General features: G+C 40.6%; 1 protein-coding gene across 2 annotated transcripts in view; it reads right to left on the bottom strand.

Annotated features, from left to right (window-relative positions):
- Positions 1 to 17794, bottom strand: part of gpr146 (G protein-coupled receptor 146) — a 48021-nt gene extending 30227 nt beyond the window's left edge. The window contains exon 1 of one of the 2 annotated variants that reach the window (XM_048245620.1): positions 17690 to 17794. The gene's annotated coding sequence lies outside the window, so the exon portion shown is untranslated. Of the gene's footprint in view, positions 1 to 10120; positions 10322 to 17689 lie in introns of those variants that run through there. The other variant, XM_048245619.1, reaches the window with a different exon arrangement.
- Between the last annotated feature and the right edge of the window lie 639 nt (positions 17795 to 18433).

Genomic DNA, 18433 nt, shown 5'->3' with positions numbered 1-18433 from the left:
CCCGCCAGAATGTGCGTTATGATGCTTTTTTACGAGCAAGATGTTTTTGGTACCCTATGCACACTGCATGTTATTAAATAACAATAATCATCAGTAATATTCGACCATTAATTTGGGTAAATGGGCAAGCATGACCACCTTGATTGGCTGATGATTGTAACGCGGGCATGATTCCAAACACCTTCCTTACGATGATGAGTGACAGGTCTCAGAATGCGTGCGCTACACAAGGACTGAAGATGATGAATAACTGGGGCCGTAGGCTATTCAGAAAGGCTTTTATCTTACTACTAGGAGTAGGCTACTCCTAAATCGCACTTAAAGATTTTAGATTGGAGTTTTCTCTTAAAAGTTATTCACAAAGCCTTTCAGACAACTGAGACTGAGAGTCTTCGTGGCTATGGATGACGTCATTACTCATGCACGAGCTTGACTGAAGTGACCACCTTGATTGGCTGACGATTGTAACGCGGGAATTCCAAACACCTCTCTTCCGATGATGACTGACAGGTGACAGGTCGGAGAATGCGTGCGAAGGACGGAAGATGATTAATAACTGAATAAAAAGGCCTAGCCTAAATGAATAAAGAGTAAGGCAAAACAAATAGCTTAGTAGCCTAATGAAACATAGGCCTATGGATTGATGCAGTAGCCTACCTTTGCAACATTATTAAATTAATCTGTCACCATATCCCTAGGCTACGTTTGCAAAGAGGAGAACATTTTAATTTGATTCACAATGAAACGTTACATTTCATTTACATGTTAACAATGAGTAGTTTGTGTTGTTGTTGGTGGCATTATTGCATCCCTTTTATGAATGCAAAATTGTTCCCTTGCGATTGGAAGCTCCTGTTGCGCATAGGCTATTTCAAAACATCGCAACGTAAAATGCCACAAAAAAGCTGTTTATGAATAGGTCTTAGTGAGTTAGGAGTCCTCTCGACTTAAGCTGTCCCAGACTTAGGTGCTACTTTTAGGTCTAAAATGCTTCGTGAATTACTTTTTGTGAAAAAACTAGGAGTCCTAAAGTTAGGAGTGACACGCCCATTATTTTTAGGAGTTGCTCCTAAATTCGCCAGTTAGGAGCTACTTGTAGCCTTAAAAGTCTTTGTGAATATGGCCCCTGAATAAAAAGGCCTAGCCTAAATGAATCAAGGCAAAACAAATAGCCTAGTAGCCCAATGAAACATACGGATTGATGTAGTATCTTGTAGCATTATTAAATTATTCTGTTACTATGCCTACGTTTGCAAAAGAGAACATTTTAATTTGATTCACAATAATGTTACATTTAATTTACATGTTGACAATGATTAGCCTAGTTTTGGTTGTTGTTGGCGGCGTTATTGCATGTTAGTTATGCCTACAATGCAAAATTGCTTCCTCGCGATTGGAAGCTCCTGTAGCTGCATAGCATTTCAAAACCGCAGGTTTGTGAATAGGTCTGTGAGTAAGGAGTCCTCTTGACTTCTTTTAAGCTGTCAGAGGTGGGAAGGTGTGATTTTTTTTTGGGGAAGGGCCGGATTAACTGGGCATAATTGTCTGATGGCCCCTTCCCCAGCCAACGTGAATCGGGTGGTTAGTTAATAGGCCTATCGTGAAGATTTTTCCTGCCATCTAAGGCACGAAAGATCTGTGAGGCCAAGCTCACCAAGTAGCTTCGTTTGTTTACAACTAACATTCCATTTAATTAAACTGCTTTATAGGCTATGCCGAAATAGTTTTCAACATTTTGAATATTAGTGTCGGGTGAATTGAAATGTTCTCAAAGTAGCCTTATGGCTGAAAGCTGCTTGGGACACCTCCCCCCCCCAGTCAAGCAATATATCCATACAAACGCGCTTCCCACTCATTGTTTCAAAAGGAGTAATTTTGGCTTTGTCAGAACTGAAGAGCTGTGGACGGCACGGCACGGTATGCCCAATGAAAATAAATTAACGCAACACAACACAACACAGACCCGCTTCTCTGGCGTCAGTCACTGACATGAGCGAAACACAGAACCCGCTTCTCTCATGGCAGTCACTGACAGTAACCTAGAATAAATGCATGGGGAAAAACACTTCCCCATGACAAAGACATCGTAAAACACTGAAAGTTAATATTTTGTCACTAGCAACATTCATCTGTCCTTTGTCAAATGTATTATGTTCCAAGTACCCTATGCGTAATTCTGCTTCATAAAGTTGAACAAATACATTTGCTTATTTCACAGAAAAATATAAATAGCCAGTCTACAGTGCAGAGTTGTAAAGTTATGGTAGGCCAACTTGCAGTGAACATACAAAGAGGGGAAATTATTTCTCTTGCAGCTGAGTAGCCTCAGGTGCGCACGTAGACATAAGGCCAAACATGCAAGCCAATGAATCGTGCTCTCACGACAATCGCGCCGTTAAACTTAAATAGGTTAACATCACTCCAAGTTCGCCTTCAAGCAAGGAAAACGATGATTTGAAGACATCTGTTTCGTTGGAAGGGCAAGGGGTAGCAACAGGGCAACACAGAGACAGGCCCGATGGCAGGGCTGTTATGAGTGTATTAAAATATGGGATATTCTACGGGAAAACATTAAAACTGCAAGACAACGGGGAAAGTTAAAATACGTGATAAACACGGAAAAAGTTGGCATGCATTGTTTCGGTCCCCGTGCACAGGGATTATTTGTCATACTATTAATCAACACATTTGAAAAGCAAGGACTGGTAGCATGCAAGCTCACGGGAAAGATTGATTTAAGAATGTTATCACAAAGTGTGTGGCTGTGGCGCGGGCGGAAGACAATTGGCAGGGGAGGGTCATGTCTTTTTTAACAATTCTGTCGGAGGGTCATTGAACAATTTCTAGCAGGCAAGAGAGGGTCATGCAACTTCCAACTGAAGCACTCAAAATTCCTCCGGTGGCCCCTTCAATAAATAACGATCAGTCCCTAGATTGCTGCTGGGCTATATGTCTTGGTTCTGTTAACAACTCATTGTCAAACGCATAGCCTATCTCAGCGGTTGCATCCATTACAAAACAAACATGCAATGTGAGCGTCTGGGATTGGGGAGAGCACTAAATGCTCTACTGAATAAGCACGAAGTCAAACCTTTAAATGAAAAACACTCTTTAATAATCCAAAAAAATAAACCGCTAATGAAGTAAACTTGTGACCATGGCTGAGCAACGGAGGTTATAATGCTCCATGTTTTGTCCAAATGATGACTGTCTATCATCGTTGCACTTTCGGAGAAAACCGAATGTTTCATTCGATCCCGTTTCAATCGTCCGGTTGTACCTACTCAAAAGCGCCAGATAGAACCTTATTATTCTAAGGTAGCGAAATAGCGTTCAGCATGATTCATGCCCAATTAATTCCCCCCTGTTAAAGTGTTAGCCTTTGTAGTTTGGTTTTCGTGATAGCCTATGATAAGCGGCTTATGGCCAAATATGTGAAAACGTTAAAATACAGTAGGCTTATAAACCGGAAAAGTTGTTGACAGTGATTTTTTCATAATCACTTTGGAGGGTCATAGAAAAATGTATTGCTGGCGAGGGAGGGTCACGTCTTTTGGACTAATGCTCCCAAAACTCCTCGGTAGCCCCTTAAATAAATAACGAACAGTCAGTCCCCTAATGAAGTAAACTTGTGACCATCAAAATCGTTTATCGCCTGTAACTCCGTGATAACAGGACGTAACAGGAAGGCATTTGGCTGAGCAACGGAGGTTAATGCTCTATATTTTGTCCAAATGATGTCTGTCTATCATCGTTGCTTTTCGGAGAAAACCAGAATGTTTAATTTGTCCCTGCGTCTCTCACGGCTAAAACGGGATTCACTCGCAGTTAACCAAATATTTCTTTATTAGGGCAGGGCAGGCATATTTCTGGCTATTACATTATTTCTAAACCAGTCTGCTAAAGTCTGTAGTGAAGTCTGTGTAGGGTTTTCCAGTCTCCATTTCTTTTTACGAGACACCCTGCTCACTTGAGCCATCTACCGGTTGTTTTGGTTGTTGCAGCGTCTCACTGGAAAAATACAAATTAAAGTCGCGTGATACCACGTGATCCCACGCGCGGACCGCGAGTGAAGCTGGCCAAGTCGAAGCACTGCCCACTGTAAGTACGATTTTCTGAACTGGGGATTATCACTAATTTTACCCCCATAACTTTTGACAACTAAAAAAAATAAAATTGCCTCACTGTTTGCGTGCTATATTAGCACATATGCATAACCCCTCCCTCCATGCCACAGCTGAATTTTAACCACACTTATACCATATATACAGTTTTTTTTATTTTCTTTACTACTCGCTGATATGTCCATATTTATTTTAAGCTAGTCTCTAGAATTTATTTATTCTTGCACTGTTGGACTTAGTCATTTTGCTTTTGATCGGTCAGATTTTAAATCTCCTGTGGTGGGTTGGACATAATGTAGAGTCATCAAAACGCCCGCCCACGTCCCCCCTTTCCGCCTTAACGTATTCACACTAGTGCCGGAACTTATCGATTCGGCAAAATGTCTAGGGTGCTTGGTAGTTAGGGTTGTGCACAATTCGAATTGCAATTCTGCTTCCTGTTTGCTACCTCAATTGAAATGCAAGTGAAATTCAAGAATTTAATTGGAATTTCAGAGCCAGTTTCAATTCAATTCTGGAATTTTGCACAAGCCTGTTGGTAGTAAATTTGGCGAGACACTTCGTCTCACCATTCCGCCTCGGTCTATGTGAAAAGGACAGGCGTTCCGCAAATCTGGTACATCATTTTGCAGGGATTTTGGCAGTGTGTAAGGGCCTACCATCACAACCTCACATTTGCCACTATCACCAATCAAGTGCACCTTCCTTCCTCCGTTATTTTTTTAACCACCAGTCGCCACTGGTACACACTTGACCTTAATGTGAATATTCAAACACAGTTTTTACATTAAATTCAATATTTTATGATTGTCAAGTTGTGCAGGGTTTGTGCAGTTTTCCCCAACTTGAAAAGGAGCTTGACTCATCTACATGAAGAAAAAACTGGATTCTACTCAGTTGTGTCCTTTTCCTCTTTTTTTCCCTTTTATTCAGATTTCAGCAGCTTATTTTCAATGGACAGCAGTAAATTGATGGCAAGGATTAATTTCCATGAGGAATTGGTTGTTACTAGTTTGTCACTAGGTTTTCACTAGGTAAAAAACCTTCAAACATAAACAGAGAAGAAAAGAACCATATAAGCTTTTGCAGTACAGCACACATCACTAGTAGAAACCACACGTGTGCAAATATTTAAATATCTACCTTCCAGTATGAATTACACAGTAGCAAAATATTACATTCGATAGAAAAATATACATCTGAAATTAAAATACACCTGATGGTTCACCAACGCATATTGCACAAGCCCATTAGCAGTAGCAAGTTAACTGATAACCCAATACCTACAAGTCTAGTCACCCATCATATTCTCACCATGCATTTTAAACACGGCATGTAAATTAACAATAACCAATTTAAACCTGTGTTTTCACTAGATAACATTTGTCAACAGTTACATAGCCATACACATGACACGGAACTCTACACTACTTGCATTTCACACACATGCCTAAACTATTCCGGTAGCAGGAGCAGCATACTCCAATGAAACAGGTTCAGTTTCTTACCGGCTGCCTCTCCAGTCTTTGTAGATGTAATCAGCTCTGCACGATATTTCCACGGATGTCCGCGGTGGTAAGTCTCACAGCAAACTTTCACCGTGGTCTTTTTAGCGTCTTTCCCTGTGTGGAGTTTGATTAGGCACCTGCGAGTTTCTGGGTTGTGTTGCGTGAATTACGTCACGCGATTTAAACACACAGGGCGGCAATCAGCTGCATTTCTTCAGTTATCCGATATCCTGTTTGTCTAGTGAACTTTTAACACCTCTTTATGCATTGTTTTTTGTGTGCATTTTTTACTTCTGTGAAACCCAAAGTTTACTAAACTGTAGTTTGACTTGACAATGATTATTATGATTTATCAATGTTTTCAGGAGGTCGTACCATTTGACATGTAACCTAAGCTTGCCTGACCATGGCCTAAAAACTCTATTTTGTAACTTTAAGAGAAAACAATAACAAGTTCTATCGTGAGACTGCATGTCGTTTGGAGAAGCGTATCGGTAGGCCTATATTAACAGAAGATTTTCGGTTTGCTTCGGGATATAGGCCTACGGGTCATTCACTTTTGGATTGTTTGATTATAGTGCTGACTGTCGCAGGAGACGTAGTGTAGGCCTATCAGCCATCGAAATGAAAGCTCATCAGGGGGTAATATTGTGGAAACAAACGTTGGGTAGGCTAAATTTAATGTCCATACTGTAGCATACTGGCGCGTTTAGACTCAAAGCGGCAAAAGCTAACGTTCCTAACCCTGCTCACAAGTGCCACCTGGTGGTTGTTTGGATCATTGCAGCTTCACTGGGGAAATATAAAAAAAAAAAAAGACGTGTGATTCAAGCGTGAGGACACGTGAGAATCACGCGTGAAGCCGGAAAATTTAATGTAGTACCTTCTGTAGGTCTAATTGATGCAACATTCATAATGTTTTCTATGTAGTTAGTTAGTTAGTTAAGTTGAGGGGCAGCCGTAGCCTACTGGTTAGCACTTCGGACTTGTAACCGGAGGGTTGCCGGTTCGAACCCCGACCAGTAGGAAGCGGCTGAAGTGCCCTTGAGCAAGGCACCCAACCCCTCGCTGCTCCCTGAGTGCCGCTGTTGTAGCAGGCAGCTCACTGCGCCGGGATTAGTGTGTGCTTCACCTCACTTACTTATACTTATAAAATCAAGGGTCGTACTTCAAACATTATTCTAACGTTAGCTTAGAGATACGGCTTGATTGCATAAGTTAACATTGGGGACTGGGGAGACTAAGCTATCTTGTGATAAGACCTTAGCAGAGTTAACTTTGCAACAAATTTGCGCAGCATGGACACGATGCTAAGCAGATTTAATAGCAATTTAGCCCAAATTTGCGCAGCATGGACACGATGCTAAGCGGATTTAATAGCAATTTAGCCCGTCGTCTTCTATGTAATGCTATGTGCCAACAGCAATCCTTCAACAATTGTTAATGTTTTGTTAAATGTAGGCTACATATAGAGGAGGGGTGGTGGGTTCAAAAGCGGGGCAAGAAAAGGCTGCGTGTGTAAAAAGCGCAGCTCAATGAAAGGATTTTATCCAATTTAAGAGTCATTGCTCGAGAAAACCAGGCAAAAGTCAGAAGATGGGGGTCAGCCAAATCGAATATTTTTCGTTATGGAGATCTGGGACCCCCCTCGGAGACTGGAGCTGAAACAGGTGAGGGGTGGAAATATAAAAGTTATGTTCATATCCTCATCAGAATTATCAGGGTAGCCATTGCAATTTCAGTCATTTTCAGCCTAAAATTGCCTGGGTCATTCCACGTCAGTTCAACCAGGGCCCACGCACTTAGGTCTCAAAAAATTCTGAAAAAATTACCAGGTGTACCTATGTTACCCAGGAGACACACTGTAAAATTATGTAAGATAATACTTTCCAAGATACAGCCAGTTTTACAGGGGAAATCATTTTGGTTCTCATTTTCAGAGCACCCAAACACCTTGTGGGAATATACAAAGATTTTGTATATTCAAATTGGTGTTTTTGAAAAGAAAAGGTCATAAAGAATAATAGAATAAGAGAATAAAGAAAAAAATATTTTAAAAATCTTTGTATATTCCCACAAGGTGTTTGGGTGCTCTGAAAATGAGAACCAAAATTATTTTTTAGACTTGTAAAGTCTGCTGTTCAGACCCTGAAGGAATTTATTTTCTGTTCATTGTTTTTTGTGAGGGTGTTTCTACTTCTCTCAGTAAGGAAAATAAACCAAGAGCCTATGTTAAGTACAAATATGTCTTCTGAAGGCTTAAACAGAGCCCAGCCAAAAACTCCAATAAAATTTGTATCAAATTTGAGGGACAGCTATGACCATGCAGGATTATCCAGACCAAATGTGACTATTTTGCTACATACTATTCCTATTTATGTACCAGCATGCAAAATTTCAGCCTTCTACATGGTTTAGTTCTTGCGCTGTGGGCTTGTGAACTTTGACAAAAAAATGAGGCCGAACAAAATCGACGCCCCCCTCCCCCTGTAAAACTGGCTGTATCTTGGAAAGTATTGATCTTACATAAGAGTAATTTTACAATGCGTCTCCTGGGTAACATAGGTACACCTGGTAATTTTTTCAGAATTTTTTGAGACCCAAGTGCGTGGGCCCTGGTTGAATTGACGTGGAATGAACCGCCTGATTTTCGAGGGTCTCCATGGGGGGCCCAGAACTAAGTAACGGAAAATAGCTGGAGGGTTATAGTCATATGGCTGTTCATAGCTCCACATACCTATAACACATACAAAGTCACAATTCGATTTTCGATCTTTTTTAAAATATTACTATTAATGCATTCCTTATGTTATGTAATTGTTTTGGCCTTTTCCTTTTCTGTTTCGGGGGGCTTTTATTTTGAAACAGATTTTTATTTTGAAACCGTTCCAACCGTGAGGTTGTAATGTAAACAGAACAAACATTAGGCTAAACAGAGACGTGAACATGGTGAAATGAAACACAGAATGATAATTTGATTGTTTCAGCACACTCCGAAGAGACCCAAGGTTGGTGTTCATGGAATATGTACTTATCAATGTGCATTTTAAGCCTAAGTAATTTTGGACTGTAACTATCATCTTTTCACTTGCTAAGTTGAGTAGGCTAAGTTAGTGTTAACTGACCTGAATGAACGAAGAAATACTTCCACATAGGTGATTTCAGAGCAGAGTTCGATTTCGGTAGGTTAATGTGTATATTTTAACTGGCTGCAGCCTAAAAATATGAGCCAATTAGGCCTACCCCCATCTTCTGAACTCTGCCTGTTTTTTTCATGCAATGACAGAGCATTATTGTGTAGCGGCCTGTTTTGATTTTGTGGCGGCCCGCCACAGATTAGTCAACGTATCGGAAACACTGTATATAATCATGCAGATCATAAAATACTACAAATTAATTCCAAAATATGAAATAAAAACATATGACATAAGTCATAATTTTCAGTGTGTGTGTGGAGGGTCGAGCAGAGACTAGGATTGCCACTGATGTGAATTGTCCCACACTATTCAATATTACTGATAGCGTCAAGGTGGTGGGGGCCCCAAATCAAATCAATATTGACAACAGCTCAGAGCATGGAAAGCGATAAAAAGGTGACCTTGAAATTGTGGTGTTAAAAGAGACGCAATGAAAAATTTGGGTGCACCTAAATTTTGTGCTGGTGCATTTACATTTAAAAAGTTAGGCGCACCAGTGCAATGCAAAAAGTTAGTTTGGAGCCCTGTGCAGTCCGTTTTATTATCAATATTAAGGTCTCCTTTCTTTATGACTTGAATAAAATTCCTCCATGAATGCCATCTGTCGTGTAGTTTTTGTAGTGTGCACAGATTCAAACAAAGTGCCAACAATATGTCGTGCAAGTAGTGTCGCAAAACACATAAGCTTCTGCACATGCTCAGAACGGATTGGGCACTGACAGATCCATCCATTAAAAATCCACTACAAATCCATAAGTCGCCCAGGGTTTCACTCAATTTACATGGAAGTCAATGGAAAAAGATTTCTATGGTAGTGAAGCAAGTTGGTGAAGCAGTCTGATTCAACTGTTTCATCGCGGGTGAGGGTGGCCCCGTTTTACACTCAAAGAATTGATTTCAATCAACAGCTGGTGTTAGTGACTGCATTTTTGTTCCAAACGACAAAAAATGTGATTGTTGTAAGATTGTTTTTTTTTTTGGTAAAGCACGTTAACCTGTAGTCTTATAAAGCCTTCTCTGATGCAATGTCTATCTCTGTCCAAGGATATCCCGTATCATAAGTTTACGTTAACTTACCCTCACACGCCCCCATCACCAAAGTCCGTTCCCTGATGATGGCTGTCAAGTTTGTTAAGTTAGCTAATGTAAGAGAAAACAACTGGCGTGCTGATAACACTCAAAACCCCACGTCCGACGCTGCTAAATTATAACTGACCTTTTTCAGCAATTGTTTACCAGTGACATTTACAGCTAACGTTAAAGGCAGACTATGGAGACACAAAGTACTCACCAGGTATGCATGTCTTGGCACAGATCACGGCATTTCTGTCGTTGAAAAGTTACAAACATTTCTTCTTTATTTCGGGTGAAAGTAAATATCCCTATGCATAGACCAAAGGAGAAACACGTTTGGAAGAAAATTACTGATTACCCTATGTCCCAATTGTGTTTTAACTTCTGGCCCTCTCACACAACTAACATTATCGTTAGAGAATTGTCTGGTTTTACTAGTGTAGAACAACAGTGTCACGTGACCCTCCCCCTTCATGCGATAGGTGGGCCTTGACTAGACCTCCGGGCAGGCATTGGACAAAAACAAATGGACAGGAAGGCTGCCATCCAGTCTCAAGCCTGCTCACACAGGTCCCTGCACGGGAGAAACGGTAATATGCTGCGTTCATGATACGTTGGAAACTCGGAAATCCCGCCCTCCGACCCTCTGCTCGTAGACTTGTGCGTAAATCTTGTAATCTGGGTACCAGAAGCTCGCATGCAGAACGAACTTCTGGGCCAAAACCTTCATAATAGGAATCCTACTTTCAGAGACGCCCACTGATCTCACCACCGCTGTGTTCATGGGGAAACGTAAGTTCCTACTGAAACCAGTGCAAAATAGCTGCGGATACAAACATAATTGAACCATGTTTAGAGTCGATTTTTAGTTGAAGTTAGTAACTTTGCTTTAAACCTCTGCAGAAGTTATGTCTCATTTGCCTAAGCCAGTGGTCCCCAAACTTTTTCATCCGAGGGCCAGCTCACTATGCCAGGCTCTATAGAGAGTATATCAGTAACCATAAATAGCTTAGTGCTGTGAACAGCAGTCTACCTTGGTTGAATATTCCATTACATTTAATCATAGGCTACTGCAATTTAATACCATTGTTAGCTGTGTTTATGTTGCCATCATGCCATATCAGTGTAAAATGTAGCTCAAATGAAATAATAGGCTACTAATAAAAAAGACTTTAGCATTCCCAAAAGTATTAGCAGGGAGTCCCAAAAGTATTTTATTCAAAATGTGTGAACTCTGAACTCTGTGTCTTTGCATACACAGCTCAAGTTGTGAACAAGCAATATCCTACAACTAATTTAAAGTTTTCAAAATATGAGAGTTTTATTAAAGGAACCGTATGTAAGAAATGTATTTCAATTAATCATAAAATGGCCCTGATATGTCACTAGACATTAAGTAATCATGTTCATTTCAAATACTTATATCACTGACAACAGTAGTCCGGCCAGGATATTGTCATTTAAAAAGTGAAGTTGCAGCCCTCAACTGATGTTGATGTTGTGTTTTGGCCTGATGCGCCACCCTCCACCTATCTACTAATCACAAAGTCGGTAGTGTTTCGGCATCTGGGTTGGCAACCTCGAGTCAGGGGGGAGGGGGAGGGGATACATCGCTCTACAGTAATTTGAAAGTGATTGCAGTACCAGTTTTGGCCACAATCTTACATATGGTTCCTTTAAGTGCTGGCAAAAACGATGTCGTACTCCAGTGCGGGCCAGATGCTATATCACGGACATGTTTTGCTGGGCCACCAAAAATGAGGTAGCGGGCCGTAGTTTGGGGACCACTGGCCTAAGCAAAGGACCGGATGTATTAGTCTGCTTGCCAATGGGGTTTGGCAAAAGCCTTGTCTATCAAACCCATGGAGGTTTTATATATAACTGGAGAGAGTGACTAAGTCCCGCCCCCATTCATTTCAATAGACCGCTGAAGTTCGCCTACAAAAAAGCTGCCATCTTTGAGATCCGGGACCTCATTTATAAAAGTGTTGCGTAGAAACCATCCTTCATTTGATCTTATCATTTCTGAAATGATCGTACGTGTGATTCAGAGAATTTAACGCGTGCGACTAAAAAACGTCGCACGCCACCCTTCCAGATGTGCCCATTATAAATCACAAATTAACGTCAACTTGTGCGCAGCCGGATGGTTATAGGTCTCCGCCTTGTAAACACCCCCTCATCAATATCATTAGCATATGTTTTAATGAAATCAATGGCCTAAAAGCTGTAGCCTATGTAAAATTATATATTGAAAACATTGTATAGGCCTAGCCTATGCCATCTGATGTTAACTAGCCTATATGCGTCAGTTCAAATAGCTTAACTAATTATGTTTTTTCCAGCAAAGATTTCTGGAAAGAGATCGTATGCATCCATGTCCATTTTCCTCTGCTCGATTTCATTCCTTTTGCTTGCAGTAATGTGAATAATCAACATTTAGTACCCTATGTTTAGGCCTACTTTGTTGAAAAAAAAAAAAAAATAGGTAGGCCTACCTTATGAAGGAAAGACCTAGGCCTACAGCATAATCCTGTACGTTATGGTACAGTAGGCTACTGTACATTTCCAATATCACCCAGGGTAATATGCTGATTTAGTCTACAAAACAGAGGACTAAATTAAGCGTGATATGTCATGTAGGCTTAACGTTTCTATTAGGATAGGCTGTTTTTGCTGTAAAAGTAGCCTAGTTCGCCGGTCATTATTCATTCATTCTGCATATCTTTGCTATCGTTTTCTTTCAATAATGTCCAATGGCTTAAACATTGTCCTTTATTGTTTGCTTTAAGCCTACCTTTATATTTTAGCCTACATTATCCAACTCACGTATTGTCATCTGATCTTGGGCACTGCCAGTCAAAAAAAGCAAACAGGTGCGCGCTCTGCACCTCTTTACCCAACTCCGACGCAACACTAAATATGAAGATGCCCTGCTTTCAGAGGATAACTTCTGTTTCTTTGTTGTGCTATAAAGTAGGCTATAGATATTTTATATCATATATAGCCTACATTGTATAGCTTACATTCAAATATTACCTTTCTGTTACGAAGCTGGGAAGGCCTATGAGCTAAATTAGGATGTAGTGGAGGCTAAGGCAGTAAAGCATAGTTTATCTATCTCTGAAATTTCAGAAATAGAGTTTAGGCCTACCCACCTCTTATTAGAGTTTATCCACCTCTCAAAAGAGTTTATTCACTTTTAACATTCAAAACTGTATTATCCAATAATATATATTATAATACTGTATATAAACCTCCACCATTATCAAACATGTTCTGAATACCTTTTTAAAAAAGCCAATACCGCATGGCGCAGTCCGCCTCACCGAGATTGCAGAATTCATAGTTCACCCACCTCTTATTTTACCACTACATCCCTGGCACAAATGTACTTTTCCTCTCCTAAACGAGGGCAATTGGACATGTTATGGTCAATATTAAGATTGGTGAGAACACCAAATATACTAGATCACCTGTAAGAATGTTTTTAATCATTCTATCGTAGGTCTTGGTGTTTTTTTTTTTAGATATTATGAAATAAGTAAGCTATACGTTTTTTCACTTTCTTAAGTGGGCTATAGTTCTCATTAGCAGTTTTATGCCAAACCATGAAACATTAAGCTGCGTCCAAAAACGTCTTTAAAAATCTTCTGATATTGATCATGCATATGGCAAAGACAGACATGAGATCGTTGGTCTTGGAATTTTGAAAATGCATCGCACTTAGACCTCAGATTACTTGCAGTACCCGGCATTACCACAAGGAAATGGTCGAGACGTCAAGTTTGAACCTGACGTGGAGATAAGCACTTTTCCACGTCAAAGACGTTTTTTATAAATCTGAGCGTTGGCCTGGATTTGAGCGTACGCACGGTCTAAGATCAAATCTGTGCGTAAGAACGCTTTATAAATGAGGCCCCCGGTGTCTTGCAATTTTTCCTATGGGAAAATACCATGGTGGTTTTGAATAATCGCACCTGTTAAACTCTCGCGGTGACGAAGAAGTCTGAAATGCAGACGTTTTGGTCAACACACTTTTGTCCTCTGCCTTCGAGTGGGTACTGTGATCTTCGGTACGTTAAGATGGCAAACTTAGATTTTAATTCAATTAACAGCCAAATCTCCTTATATGGGCAAAGATGGCAGTTTTGGTTCTTTTTTGTAGGCAACTTTAGGAGGTCTATGGCCCATGCTAGGCTAGCTACTTCAGGCAAAAAAGTTTGAAATTGACCGCACCCATCTTTATGAAAATGGCGTTTCATGGGTGTTCGTTTCCGGCACCAGCTAGAATTAGCCTATGAGATTCCACGTTACAGACGGAAACAATGTAAGGTACAATGGTATGTCGTTGATGAAGATTGGACATTCCCTCAGAGGAAAAGAAGTTGTTTGGGAATGCGCTTCACTTCATTATAGGCGCAAATTTGTTTCATTGGTTGAGATAACATTTTGGGAATGGTGGTAGAAGTTTGCCCTGTCTCTGAAGGTCCTAGGTTATTTAATGTGATGTTCATATATAATAAACAATGCGAATCAATATTGAGTCACTTTAGGCTACACAAATAATGATCCCTAAATGCTACAGTATATTTGGACAGGCTGTATACTAATTGCGCAATAGGCTATCCAACGAAAATTACTATAATTAAGTAGACATGGGACGTAAGAAACTTGTGGATAGCTGGGATTTTTGCTGCACCCAATGTGAATTTGAAGCTTGTTAAACCTAGGCAACATTTGCAGGCAGACGAAATGAAGGCAATGCATATTAGCCAGAGATGGATACAAAGGCAAACTAAATGCCATCATTTTGGTTGCTAGTCTGTTGTCGGCGGTATTTTCATGAAACACCCAGTACATGTGCATATACTACAAGTCCTGCCTGCAAAGGCCTAATTAAAGCGATCGAAGAGGAGAAGCGAGAGAAACAGAGCAGGAGACAGGTAACGATGAGATGGGGGGGCAGAATGATGAAGGCGGAGGTGGAGCGCAGGGGATAAAAGAAAGGATGTGACAGAAAAGACTGCGCGAAAAAAGTGAAAGTATGATGAGACATATGCCTAGGCTTCACGTGGATTGGGAGACAGACTGCCCAAAGCCATTATTTGTTATCATCTAGAGCGGCTAATTAAACATGATGCCTGGAATGCGTCAATAGAATGTCTTACGTTTTTATGTGTCGAATGGTGGGGGTACGCGAGCCGAGTCAGGATGTAGAAGATGGTCCGCGGGGAAAAAAAGTTTGGGAACTGCTGCTCTAGACTCTTCTTGTGTCCCGAGATAGAAATCCCAAAGTCTGGTAGCCTTTCTCTTTGGTTCTTGGACATCTACAACTGCCAACAAACGTAGGCTAGTAGGGGTCATCCCCATGTTCCCCAGGTCCTATGTTCCGTCCTTTTTCAGAAAAAGGGCCCCATGTTCACACACACACACACACCGGGCACAGGGACACAGGACAACACAGGGACAGTCCAACAAGGGGGCAAATAGCCTCGCTACAATATATAGAAAGGGCTTATTTTTTTTCCACCATAATTGCCGAATTGCTTGACAAAAGCCTACAGTATGTCTTCGCAGATTTAATTCACCCTCTATGGTACGGTGTTGCCTTTACTGTAGGCAACATATTTTATTTCAACAAGGCAAAATAGGCTGAGACATCCCTTAAGTAAATACCTCTTCAGGAACTGGACAACTCTAACCAATGAAAATGCAAAATAGTGGTCACATGCCCCACAGGTGGCTATTTTGACCCTTCATATTTTCTCCCTAGAAAAGTGTGAATTTCATTTCCCTCAAGTTTACATTCTTCAAAAATTGACAACCTTCATTGATAAGTAAAGATGTATTTTCAATCATTTTTATGTATATAAAATAATGTATATTTTAAAAAATAGCAAAAATCTGCATGTTGCCCACAGGCAACACTGTACAGTAATGGAATCACAATAGGCATTACTTCATATAATTGAGGGAATGGAGGGTTTTTTTTACTTATTGTTTTTTTACTTATGCTTTTTACTACTAATTTTAATCAGTCATTTAAAATAATCTACATGATGATTTGAAGACATTATGATTTGGTTATGATAGTGTTCCACAATGGTACAATGTTGCCTGTGGGCAAGGGGTGAATATGATACGATTTTTTGCAAAAAATAAATAATATTATGGGCTAATAACTATGTAATTCTGTTTTCAATGTCTTTGGTTAGATAAAAATATGTTCTAAACAAATATGCTTTATTATTTTGTATAAGAAAACATACATAGTTTAATGTTTTCCATTATGTTACAATCTTGCCTCCAGGCAACGGTTTTATAAAAATAAAAAAAATATATATTTTTAAATTTTGACTAATTTTGTTTAAGTGACTATTTTTAAGCAGGAAAAACATTAAACATTTTTTTACCCATTCAGATCATAATGCGTACCATAGAGGGTTCAGCATTTTGTTATGGTAGACTACAGGCCATGTGACGCGCATATTCAAATATTATGAGGAGAGATTAGGTTGTGAATTGTATCTTGTATTTTACCTATCAATACAGTAGGCTCTCAGCATGGCCAGCAGACCTACCGTCGCATGTTTCTTTTGCACTAAGCTATAGGCTAGGCCTATTTCCTCCTTAGCTCAAGCAGCCCAATAGTTCAATTTGCCCCCTTATTTCCCCTTTCCACTTCCCCTCTGCACAGTATTTCATTAATTCCAATTGAAGGAAAGAAACACATGTAGCCTAGTTTTAATTTGGTAGCCGTATTACCCGCTATAGGCCTAATGCAAAACCATTTGCATTAGAACAAATAGGCCTATTGCAAATCACAAATTATTGGCTTTAGGCTACCGTCTGAAATAGGCTAAACTCATTCGCTTGCATGGATCTCTCGGCAGGCACAGATCGGTAATTTGACCAGGAGCGCAGCAGCGTTCGAGAAATGTTTTCAACAGATGTTTTAAAGTCACAAAGACAGTCAACTAAGAAAAGTATTTTGCCTGCCTAATTTTTTGACTGCTGAATTTTGGGTTGGCTGCTGCCCTCCCAAATTGCATTAGGCTACTGTAGCCTACTCAGCCAGAAATGTATGTGCATGTGCGTTTGGAGATTGCCGACAGTTATGATCAGGTGAAAGTTTGTGCCAATGTAGCCTATAGGTAGCCTGGAAAATCCAGACCCTGGTAATCTAGAAAGATTAAGGGTCTGGCCATGAACAATGTAATGGCCCAACTCGAGGGGCGGCACCAAGCATGCATTTGAAAATCTCACTGCAGGCAATTGGACAACACTAGACCAATGTTTACTCTGAATGATTCCGGACTTCGACGCAATTGGATAACTCTACGATCAATGTTTCCAACATTGCAGGGCTGTCGTCATCAGTTTAGCTCGCCTCTGGCCCCCTTAGATCACATACGATTTGATTGGTTCCACAGGATGCAAGGGGTAAAAGTAACGTGCATATCAGGACTGGGAGAACTAGTAAAACGCAGTTTCCAGAAACAATCAGGAAGTTTTATTGAACAGAAGGTGACTCCAAACACAAAAGGGCAAATGCAGGAGTAGGTCACATCTCGTTGAAATAAATAACTTAGTGAAAACTAAACACTCAGAAGATCCAAAAGAGGCGGTCACAGCAGTCTTTTACAAAAAGTCACAAGGCAAACAAGTTCTTAGGGCAATTCTTATTCATAGTCAGGCAAGCAAAAGTTCATGAGGGGAAGCCAGGTGTGTCAAAGGAAATACATTAACAGAGTCAAGAGTAAGCAAGCCAAAGTTCACAAACCAGAGATCCAAGAGTCCAGGGTAAGTCAAGACAGTCCTTCTCGCAAAGTAAGTCCAGAGTTTCAACTCCAAGTCACAGTGATCCTTGAGAGCATGTGCATTCATGACTGAGCGCTGTTGCAACTGCGCCTCGGCCTCTTATTGTGCTGACGAGCTTGACCCGGAAGTGTTGATTGCCTCGTTGACCTGATGTGAGAGCACGAGCCAGCAGGGCTCGCCGACTCTACCTGTTGGCCTGGAGGTGCATTGCGGCTTCGAGTCATGACAGTGCATCATTGGTCATTGCCAGAGTGTCTCGCAGAGACAATTCCATTGTGCTCTTGCGAGAACTCTGGATTTCCAGGGTAGCCTATAGGCCTACATGTAAGAAAACTGTCACAACCTGCCTGTTATTTCAATTGGTTAATCATTGACGGGGTAGTCCCCCCGAGAATGAAATTAATTTAGCAGAGCTAGGGATGTAAAAACCAGAGGAGACCTGGGGAACATTTTTTTTAAAATAGGGTCCTATGTTCCCCGGTCACATACAAAGCGGGGAACATAGGACCCGGGGAACATTTCTTTTATCCTGTTTCACAGTGGAATAACCAATGGAATTCTGCTGCTGAACACCTTCTTGCTTTGATGTCTGTTTTGTAGACATGGGGGACTCGAGTCACATGACTTGACTCGAGTCAGACTCGAGTCACAATTTTTAGGACTTGAGTCAGACTTAGACTTGAGTCAAATGACTTAACTTTTTATT

Source organism: Alosa alosa, chromosome 6, assembly GCF_017589495.1.
Source record: "Alosa alosa isolate M-15738 ecotype Scorff River chromosome 6, AALO_Geno_1.1, whole genome shotgun sequence".
NCBI lineage: Eukaryota > Metazoa > Chordata > Actinopteri > Clupeiformes > Clupeidae > Alosa > Alosa alosa.
Note: the sequence above shows the minus strand (reverse complement) of the source record. Positions and strands in the feature narration are given on the sequence as shown.